The following is a 7,705-nucleotide window of genomic DNA, read 5'->3' as shown; positions in this document are numbered from 1 at the left end:
TCCACTTCACTGCTTTCTCTGAAGTCCCTCCCAAATCAGCTGCCTTCTAGAACTTGCTCAATTTGACTGAGATCTGGATATCCATGCTTTTAAAAAAGAAGAAGAAGCAGCAGTGGCCTGGATGAGCTTTTGTTTGGCACGAACTGACTGATTCTTAGTCTGAGAAACAGCCCATCCCAAAACTGGGGCAGGGTTAGGACCACACGCTGCCTATGTGGTCTGATGCTTAAATACTGTTTCACAGTGCAGTATGGGGAGGAGCCAGGCCTGCTCCCTATGCACATGCACCCGCTGCTCATCTGACAGTTGGGAACATGTGCACAGACAACAGACCCAGCTTCTGTGCAAAGAAGGCAACAGTGGCTTGAAGACAAGGTAAGGAGGCAAAGGTGGCAGGGGGAAGGGGAGGAGCGGCCATCCATTTTGTTGAAGCAAAACAAAGCGCCAAGGAGAAAAAAGTTTGGCACTTCATTTCATTTTGGCAAAACAGGTTGCAGGAACAAAACCACGACCTGAAACACCACCTGTCCCAATTTGTGATTTTTTTCCTTTGGTGGTTCATAGTTGGTTTGTGCCCATCTGTAATCATGTCCTTAAGATGGTGTCCTCCATGTTGGATTGTACTGCCTGCTTGCTCGGCTGCCTGCCACTGTGCCTCCATCCTGGATCTTGTCTTTTTTCACTTTTTTCCTTGTTTTTTTAGGAGGGGGGATTCCTCCTCCATGTCTTTGGATTTTTTTTTATTTTTATTTTTATTTTTGCTTCTGCTGCTGCCAAGCAGCCGGCCTGTGACATTGTGCCTCATTGGGATTATTTTTGGATCCCCACCTAATTTCTGGACAAACACACAAAAAAAGAAAACAACACACATCAGGTGCTAGGATGGAGAGAAGTCCCTGCATATACTAGTAATTTGCAGGCAACTTTGTATTTTGTTATTGTTGTTGCTGTTTTGAGTTATATACTGCCCCCTAGTGTTAAAGCATACCCTCTGTGGTTTACAACATAATTATGCAAATCACACACACACACCCCAGTAAGCTGGGTATTCATTTTACTGCCCTTTGAAGGATGGAAGGCTGAATCACCCTTGAGCCAGGTACTTGGATCAATTGGAAGAAGTTCCTCTTTTTTAGATACAGGAAATGACTAGCTTTCATTTTTAAAATAAGAGACCTTTTCTGGCCTGAACAAGCCAGTGGTGCTGGGAAATTACATATAAATGACAAACTTATATGGCTTTGCAGTTTGCCATTTATGCAACAGTTTTTTTACAAGGTTTGAGGGTTCAACCCTGCAAAGTCTGAAAGTTTCTTGGAAGTTATCCATTCTTCTCTTAAGCAGAAGAATGATTATGCTCACTTTACCTGGATTCCTTCAGGCGAAATCCAAAATCATTCCTACTTGGAGTTAACTCACCAGCCAAATTCCTATTCTGTTTTTAGGCTGCCTTAAGACAAGGGGCATATATCTCAGCAGTGAATTGCTGCAAGTGAAGAAATTGGCATAGACATTTGCACAACTTGGCATGCAAGAGCAAATGTCTATACTAACTTCTCAACTTGCAACAAGTCACTGCTGAGATTTACATTGATTGTGTTATGTCAACAGGCATAGCCGATAGGATTTTGCCTGCTGAAATTAATGGAACCTGTTAGTCACAAATAACTTCACTCTGATTAATCTCAATAGACCTATTCTTGGCAGGATTAAAATGGAATCTATCCCAGAGGGTGTTTTTTTTTTCAGTCAGATCATGTCTGCTGTAGCATTCACATTCCTTTGCTTTACTCCAGCCATTCCCTGGACTATAAACTTGCTATTGCAGAAATCTTGGCCTCAGTGATAACTTCCATATAAAACTGGTCACTAGCTTAGTAGTTCCCAAATTTTTGTTCAGATCTTGTTTGGGTCCACTTTACAGAAGTTTCAGTCACCATGGTAATAGCAACAGATTCTATGAGGTATAGACCAAAAATATCCAGGAATGCAAAATTTGAGAGCCATTTCCCTGGCTTATTTTATTCTAGTGTATAGATGATACAGGAATCATATGCTTTCTCAGGCAGTATTCACTAGCTGCTAACATATCAATATGGCAACCAAAGTGCTTTTTTTGTCACCAAATCTAAATCCATACAACTACACATGCATTACAGCAGGTCTCTGCCAAATACAGACCAAAATTAATAAGTCTCCACTAAAAAGCTACTACAGAACTATAACTAGGGGAAAAATTATGCAGAAGAAACTTCACTTTAAAGATGTAGCAAGATGTGGATTTTGCTATAAAATCTACTTTGCCACAAAGTTGGTCTAATGTAATTAATTTGGAACTAGTAGGGGCTCTAACTAACTTTTCTGGTATCTTCCTGTTAACACCAAGTACATTATCTATTACAAAACTAAGAACAAAAGTGACTTGCAATTTTGTTCCAAATTTTGCATGACATTTTTCCAAGAACAATAAGTAGACCATATGACTTGAAGTGATTAATTAATTGATGAGATCATTTGAAAACCAGACATTAAATCTGTTTGGGACAGATAGGGACAGGATACAGCAACCCTACTGAAGCTAAAAAGTTCTTGGTCTGATCAATGTGCAAAAAATGAGACTCGGTTGGAAATCCTGTCTATACCTCCTTAACTCCCATGATGGAGGAAAGCAAGTGAAATGTAATGAACAACAGATATGAAATTGTGTTAACAGTATGAAATGGAAGCTAATATATACATTTGGAACTGAACTAGGATTACTTTTTCTTTTTCAGACTCCTCATAAGGGTCTGAGGTTTGCAGCTATTTACATAGTGAAGTAAAATATGCAGCCATTCTCCAAAAATAGAATCCCAGTAGAAGCTGTAGGCAGTATGATTTGGAGCTTTGAAACTGAGTTAGATAACTGTGCAAAGGTATCTTGAGCAGGACTCAAAAATTATATCAGGCTACAGGATAAGGGAAGAACTTCAACCAGTTTCTTGTTTGAACCATTATCTTCCAGCCAGTTGCTTAAGTGGGTAGGGGGATGGTAGGAATTATAGACCAAACATTTATTGCTTAGTATTGTAAGTAAAAGGGACGTGGTGGCGCTGTGGGCTAAACCGCAGAAGCCTGTGCTGCAGGGTCAGAAGACCAAGCAGTCGTAAGATCGAATCCACGCGCGACGGAGTGAGCGCCCGTTGCTTGTCCCAGCTCCCGCCAACCTAGCGGTTCGAAAGCATGTAAATGCGAGTAGATAAATAGGTACCATCTCGGTGGGAAGGTAAACAGCGTTCCGTGTCTAAATCACACTGGCCATGTGACCACGGAAAGATTGTCTTCGGACAAACGCTGGCTCTATGGCTTGAAGAGCGGGATGAGCGCCGCCCCCTAGAGTCGGACACGACTGGACAAAAATTGCCAAGGGGAACCTTTACCTTTATTGTAAGTAAAGCTAGGTCCATAGAATCCATAAACCAGGTCCATAGAATCAACAGGGATTGGTGAGTCATCTCCTCCGTAAGTTCATTGATTCAATTGATCCTACTCCATTTGCAACTTATTTTAGTGTAAATCACAGTCAGCTTGAATCAGTTTGAACCTTGCAAAGGAATTGACTAATCAAATCCCCATTAATTCAATGGGTCTATTCTAGTGCAATTTACCAAAGCTAAGTAACATCAGCCATTGTTTCAAAAAGTCACTTTTCTAATCTCTTCTTTCAGCCTACAGCCTAGAAACACAAGGAAAACTGGCAAAATCCATCCTTGATTTTGGAATGCCCCCTCTAACGATATATAGGCCTCCTGCTTGGAAAGCATTGCTGTCAAATCTTCCTGCTGTCTTGGGGATCCAGGAAGTGGTCTGCTGAGAGTTTAAATGCACATTGTTAAAACATTAATCCACTTTTGTTGCTGGGTTTTTGTGGGTTTTTTTTTTTTTTTTTTTTTTTTTTTTTGGTAGAGGCTGGGAACAGTAGAATGTGTGATCCAGAATGTCCTGATTTACTTTGGTTTGATTGAAATCAACCAATCATAGCCCTGGCACTACCCCAATCCATTTAAGTACTGGAACCATTCAAGAAAACTGTATGTGTTCTTGCCATCAAGTAGAGTCCTAGTCCATCACTCTGTCCACTACACCACACTGAAAAGCCTCCAAGAGAATTGAATACCTACCTTTTTGCCCATGGTAAGAATTCAATCAAATGAGCTCCCTACTTATTATTTTGTGGTGTCATCCAGGCAGATTTGCCACAGTGAAAATCTGACCTATAGCAAAGCTTAGACACTTAGACATAAGTAGCTAGAAATAGCTGGTTGCTTCCAACATCTCCCACAAATAATGTATAACTACAGTATGTAATGACTCTAAATTAATAAATAATAACTTCACTCCTTTGTTTAAAAAATTATTTTATTTTTCATCATAGACCAAATTTTTAAACAACATAATGGAGAAAACAAAGTACAAGTTTAACAAAGATGTAACTATGACCTGTTAGTTACTTTAATAATCATACAGATGTGGCCTTGATAATAGTAGAGGAGGACCATCACATGAATCAGATGCTAGCTCCTGCTGTGCATCATACTGACTGTCTTAGACTCTGTTGTAGATGATAGTGAAGTATATGGGAGAGGGACTATTTTCTGCCACAGACACGAAGCTTTTAACATTAAGATTTTTTTAAAGTAGAAATGATCATTTTTGTTAGATTTGAGAAATGGAGGACATTACATTTTTAAAATGAAAGTACAAAGGCAAGTCATGAAGTCCCCCATGAAGGGACTTGGAACTAAAACTGTAAATTATTGTGTCTTTTTACGTAACCTTCCTGATCATGGCCTACTGTGCCTTTTTGTCTGTTTTCCTTTATGTGTCCATCTATTCTTATGTACAAAACAAAGAGTAAAGGACAGAATCCAGGCACATCTGTCTGTACAGGTGCAGAAGTAGAGATGAAAGGAACAGCAGGTAGAGGTACCTGAGTTATGACAGTGTGTAAAAATATAATGAACCCCATTAAAGAATGTATCACCTGGCAAATTACTATGCATTTATGTGTTGGATGTGCATTTACAATTAAACTCTAAACTCTACCTGTACAGATTTGACTCAGATGTCCCAACGAGTATTTGTTAGTCGACAAAGGACAACCTAGAATGTCTACTTGAAAAAGGCAATCTTTTGAGTTAAACTTTATACCACACTCCACATTTGATTCAATAAATAAACTTATACCATCCCTACAGGGACTGATGATTTTGCAAACAAAATCTACATCATGTCACATTTCTCTAACAGTCATTAATCATGCTCAATATCTGTGTGGCGTTATTCAGTGCCGCTCATATAAACTTTTATAAAATCAATTATACCTCTAACAGGAAATAATACTTACTCCAACCATATTTGTTGAGACAAATACTGGCATTTTGCTAAGTTATATGAATAGCAGTGGTGCTGCTCTAAAGGCTTTCAAGAGAATGATGTTATCCTCATGTACCATTTTTGAGCCTATAGTTTATAAAAGTAAGCTTTCCGAGTTGTTTCATCTTTCTAGATGTCTTTTATTGCCAAGAACCTTAATTGTGACTATATCTTTGTAACAGATGGTTATACCTCTGCCTGAATGGGGATAAATCCTGATCAGTGTAAATCATGATTTAGCAGTGTTTCTGTATGGAATCGGCCAGGAACATGTGCTGCTTCCATTCATCTTTCAAGAAATAAAAAAGGAAAAAAAGAAATGCATATAGAAAGTGAGTATTGGGTATTCTGTCACTGCAGCAGACAAATCTGTTTCCCTGCCAGAGAAAGCTGGATAATTTTCAAGCTCAAGTTTACAATTTTATATTATTGTAAACAATTTGACTTATTTTCCACAACTACAGAGTTGTGTTTGATTTGCGTAAACATTCCCTTTAAATGTCCATAGTCTACGGCATGCCTAAAGTGGTTGGGAGTGGTATAAATGACAGTGAATGCACTCATAAAAAAAGAAGTGCAGAACTGTAATAATTTTGGTAGCCTCAGTACAGGAGACTGAGCAACAGTTGAAGGAAGTGCTAAACTCAGATGAACAGTGGCAGCTCACAAAATCTTAAGAAACAGTTTGCTCCACTTAAGGTGTGGTTCATGGTTCAGTGATAATTTGATATGTTTTAATAGTGTCCAAACTATGAATTCTTCACCATGTGTAGTAAAACAATCTACCATGTCTTGGTTCACCATATAATCTTGAATTTGACCAGTACATTAAAAATCATGGTAGAAATTTCAGTAGGCTGATGGCATTGCATAAAATATAATAACTAGAGATGGGGACAAATATAAAAATGGATCATTTTTCTGATGAATATAGCTGATTCGTTAAATATTCATCGATCAGTATTTGTGAGTTCCAGAGGCCCCCCCATGAATACAAAGGGATGAAATTTTACCTGTCCTGTATTATTAATTATCCTTAATTCGTCCTTCATTTTAAAAACAAAAAACCCCCAAAAAAACCCACCAACATTCTGCCTACTGGCTGCCGATCAGCTGACTGGCGGCAGAAAGGCAGCCACCACCCCACACAGCCACCCAATACCACAGCCTACCCCCACCCCTTCCTTTCCCTACTTTAGGCCCCACGCCACCCCACCCTCACCGACACCCTCTTACCTTAATCGCTGCTGCTGAGGTCTTCTGGCTTCAGAGCCACACATGTAAAAATGGAGATGGGCGGCCCTTTGCAAAGATGATGGCTACAGCTTCATTTAGGGTAGGGAAGCTGCAGCTGCCATCTTTGAAAAGGGCAGCCTGGATTCCCTTAGCCTGCCTTATGGGAATCCATGCTGCCCTTTGCAAAGATGGCAGCTGCAACTTCCCTACCCTAAATGAAGTCACAGCTGCCATCTTTGCAAAGGGCAATCAGTCACCCTTTTTACATGCCATGGCTGTGAAGCCCTGATGGAGACCTCGGCAGCAGCTAATAAGGTAAGGGGGTGTCGGTGAGAGTGTGGTGGTGGTTAAGGTAGGGAAAGGAAGGGGGTGTGGGGGGTAGGCTGTTGGGGTGGCTGGCTGTGTGTGAGGGTGGCTGCCTATGGGCTTCTGATCAGCTGATCGGCGGCTGGTAGGCAGAATGGGCTTCTGTGCCATGTGGTAAACTCTCCTGGGGGGGGAACCCAATTTGTGTTTGAATAACTCGGATATCCAATATCCAATCTTCACCAAAGTTGGCAGGCATGTTAGGGAAAGCTCTTTTGTGATTCTGGAGTCTCTAAGTACCTGAGGGGAGCTTTCCTGGGGGGGGTGTCCTCTTTGTGACTATATAACTTGGGGGTCCGTGATGCAATGTTTCATGAGTTGTAAGAAAGCATCTGAGGATGCAAAATTGGTGTCTCTAGGTGCTTGGGGGCTAGTGTTATAGCCGTTTAAAGTACAGACAAATCAATGGATCAATTCATCAAATAATATTCATATATTTGTATTTGTTGATCTGTTAACCTTGATGAATAACAGATCAAAACAAATCGCCTTTTTTTTTATTTGTCCCCATCTCTAAAAATAACTCATGGTGGCTTCACCACCAATTCTAGATTATTGGACTAGCCCTCTAAAGGGAAGTTTGGTTTTAGAAAAAAGAAAAGCTCCCAGCATCATACATCCCAAAAGATGCAGAAAGCTTCTGGAGATGAATTGTTTTCTTCCTGCTTATCTTGCTCTCTCACACATG

The 7,705-nt window shown here is 40.1% G+C and overlaps 1 long non-coding RNA gene across 1 annotated transcript in view; it reads left to right on the top strand.

The window, feature by feature from the left end:
- The first annotated feature begins 3,841 nt into the window (after positions 1-3,841).
- LOC144588678 (uncharacterized) overlaps positions 3,842-7,705 on the top strand; it is a 10,971-nt gene continuing 7,107 nt past the window's right edge. The window contains exon 1 of the long non-coding RNA XR_013544333.1: positions 3,842-5,747. This is a non-coding gene — a long non-coding RNA (uncharacterized LOC144588678). The remainder of the gene's footprint in view (positions 5,748-7,705) is intronic.

The sequence above is a fragment of the Pogona vitticeps genome, chromosome 4, assembly GCF_051106095.1.
Source record: "Pogona vitticeps strain Pit_001003342236 chromosome 4, PviZW2.1, whole genome shotgun sequence".
NCBI lineage: Eukaryota > Metazoa > Chordata > Lepidosauria > Squamata > Agamidae > Pogona > Pogona vitticeps.
The sequence above is the reverse complement of the archived record's forward strand: the minus strand, read 5'-3'. Positions and strand labels throughout refer to the sequence as shown.